This window comes from Brassica oleracea, chromosome C1 (assembly GCF_000695525.1).
Source record: "Brassica oleracea var. oleracea cultivar TO1000 chromosome C1, BOL, whole genome shotgun sequence".
NCBI classification, from domain to species: Eukaryota; Viridiplantae; Streptophyta; class Magnoliopsida; order Brassicales; family Brassicaceae; genus Brassica; species Brassica oleracea.
In genome coordinates, this window is record NC_027748.1 from 3575465 (window position 1) to 3579073 (window position 3609).

Consider the following 3609-nt stretch of genomic DNA (forward strand, 5'->3'; position numbering starts at 1 on the left):
AAAATCGAGTTTTCCCGCCAAAACCGGAAAATCGAGTTTTCCCGCCGAAACCGCAAAATCGAGTTTTCCCGCCGAAACCGGAAAATCGAGTTTTCCCGTCGAAACCGGAAAATCGAGTTTTCCCGCCAAAACAGCAAAATCGAGTTTTCCCCCGAAACCGCAAAATCGAGTTTTCCCACCGAAACCGCAAAATCGAGTTTTCCCACCGAAACCGCAAAATTGAGTCTTCCCGCTGAAACCGCAAAATCGAGTTTTCCACCAAAACCAGAAAATCGAGTTTTTTGCAAAATCGAGTTTTTCCGCCAAAACCGGAAAATCGTGTTCTACCAAAACCGAAAAATCAAGTTTTCTTGCCAAACCCAAAAAATCGAGTTTTCCCGCCAAAACCGGAAAATCGAGTTTTCTTTGCAAGATTGGAAAATCGAGTTTGTCCGTCAAAACCGCAAAATCGAGTTTTCTGCCAAAATTGTAAAATTTGTAGGCTTATAGATAAAAAATATAAAAATTTCTTATATGGTCCATTATGGATTTCATGGCAGTCCATGTAAGCATGGGTGTTAGCGGATCTGATCTTTAATGGACATGGTTCCTAATGGATATGGTGATTCTTTGTCCACAAACAATAAATGGATATGTGCTAATGTACGGCTCTAATCAAATTACATTAAAATACTTCCTGACAAGAATAATGATTCTTTTTTAGACAAGAATAATCAAATTTAAACCAAATTCCACAATTCAATCTAAATTTGAGTTGATTTGATTTTTAACGAGGTTTTAGATGATTTTAAGGAAGAGAATAAAATGATTTTTGTTAAACCACTCTAGAATATCACCTAAAACCGTTTTATTTTTTTAACTAAGAAACTCCACCCAAACACTCTAAAATCACTTTAAAACTTTAAAACTCCACGGCTTAAAATACTTTGCAATAACAATGGATTTCAGAGTACCATATAAAATGTCAAGTTCAATAACACTGGATTTTAAATGAGTTTTTAAAATTCATGTTTCAATAACAGTAAATTTGTCATTTTGACACAAATCACCTAAAACTTTCAATTCAATACATCCCCCTTAGTTTCACTCTATATACTTCTAATTAACAAAGTAGTAGAATTTAGCCAACTATTCTCCCCCTCTCGTAAATATTACTTTTAAAAAATACTATTAAAATATAAATTTAAAATGAGTTAACTAACTATAAATAATACTGTAAAATATTATTGATCAACCAATTTTCAATAAAATTAAAATAATATTAAAAGTAGAAAAATTACATCGAACATATTTTAAAACATCTTATATAATGGAACAAAAGGAATGTTTCTTTTTTGGTTTGATGAAAAATTGCTTTAAAATATTTATATTTTTTCTAATATTTTCAGTTCATTTTGGTTTGTTATAAAACGATCTCAAATATATTCATCTATTTTAACTTTAAAATAAAGTAATTCTAAAATAGGTTAACTCTAAAGTAATGATATATTTTTATTTTTTATTTTGAAAAGGAATAATTTTAAAATATTCTTTCTATTTTACAACTAGTTCCTTTTGTTAAATTAATTTAATTACTTTTAACTTTTATAAGATTTTTATAAAATTATAACTTTGTTTAAACTAAAATTAAAAAGATTATTATGTAAATAAAAAATGTGATTCTATTTTTCTAAAAAGTATATTTCCCTAAAAAGTATTTTTTAGTTATAAATAAAATTTAAAAGTTAAATGACTTTTTGAAAATAAAAAAGTATGATTTTAAAGTTAAAAATGCTATTTTAACTCTATAATTAGAAAAAGAAATAACAATATGTTATACTAAGAAAAGAATACAGATGAGTTGGAACATATTTTTCTCTATTATAATATTTAAAATTGAAAATATCAATGAGTTGAAAATGCTCTGGTATAGCAATAAAAACTGATCAATTTTCTGCTGTCGCGATAAAAGAGTCCGTAACTCCGGCCCGGCCTTTCCGGCGCCGGAGGTCCTCCTCTTCCCCTTACCTCTTTTTTCCTTTTGCTCTCTCCCTCGAAGCCTCTTCCCTTGCCGATATGCTTGCGACTCTGGTTTTGTCGGGTCAAGTCGGAGATCCACTTTGGGTGGGCGACGACGTAAGGCTCAGGCTATCCTTGGAGTAGCAGCGAGGCTGGTCGAACGGTAGAAGGGGAGGGAGTCGGCTTTTAGGGTTTGGGTTTGCCAGATCTAGTTTCCCAATTTCAGATCTACGGCGAATCCGTCTCGGTCTTGGCAAGACGCCTCCCACCTTAGTTCTCTGGTCCCGCGGAGCGGTGAGCAAAACAGAGGAGAGGACCGACGATTTGTGTACAGAGGTTTGTCTACTGGCTCTCGGTGACAACATGCATCAAGGGCGACGTCCCAGCGTCCGGAAAGTGACTTCGGTCTCATCCCGGCGGTTCGAGATCCACACTTCTGAATCTGTTAAACCAGCTCGTGTCCATTACCGAACCCGCACTTTCAGTCGGACTTCGTGTTCGTTTTGTGGCTGAGGAACGGAGTAGTGAAAGCCGGTGGTAGTGAGTCCTTCTCGGTGTGCGCCTTCGGCGGATTTTGATGTTTGGCCAAGAACGTCACGCTTATCATTAGGGCCCATTAGCTTGAGTTGTATTGTTTGCCGATTTTGGCTTGTCGCCATTGTGTTAGTAAGTACTGTGTGTCTAGAGGTCTAATTTTAGGGGTCAAAGAGTTGTTTCACTTTGCGAGACCATTTCTAGTGTTTGAGAGGATCGAAAGGAGATAGATGTTTTTTCTGGAGTTTTTGCTTCAGTGATGGTCGAAGTCCTTCTTGTTACTCCTTTCTACTGGTGTTAGTGGTTGATGAGGTCTCGCTAGGTAAGTTCATCTTCGAGTGCATGGTTGAGCATTCCTTGCTGAAGCTTGGTTATCAATCTTCTGACTTTTGTCTCCTTTTTCATGGTTATATATTAACTTTAAGAGTGTGTTATGTTTATCTTTTGGCTCCGGGTGGTACTTGTTACCTCGCCGACTCTTGGCTTCGGGTGGTACTTGTTACCTCGTCGACTCTTGGCTTCAGACAATGTCGTTATTGTATGCGTGTAACTGAATGTTTGATATAATCTTAATCTATCAGATGACAAAAAAAAAAAATATATATATATATATAATTTGGACTCTACTGGAAGTTATAATGGCTAAAATTTGTTTATAAATTCAAGGATGTGAATATGAATATTTAGAACTTTGGGATCAATTTGAAAGTAATAACAAATAGCGGGGATGATAAGAACATATACTCCATCTTATAATTTATAGTATCGAGAAATTTAAATAAGAGTAGAATTTAATACCCGTAGGAAGCAAATAACACTAATATGAGGGAGAGAGTTTATTATAAGGAAGAAGAAGAAGATGTAATGGTTCTTTGATTATAAACTCTTGTTCTTGTTTTATGGTGTACAAAAGAGTGAGATGAGTGATGGTATTTATAGTGAACAACAATACATAAAATAGCAAAGATAGTGCTTAATTTGGTAAATGAGTGGGTGATCATAGTATTTGATGAGTAGATGATCATAGTGCTTGAGTTGGTAAAGAAGTGGATGATCATTTCAATGCTTAATTTATAA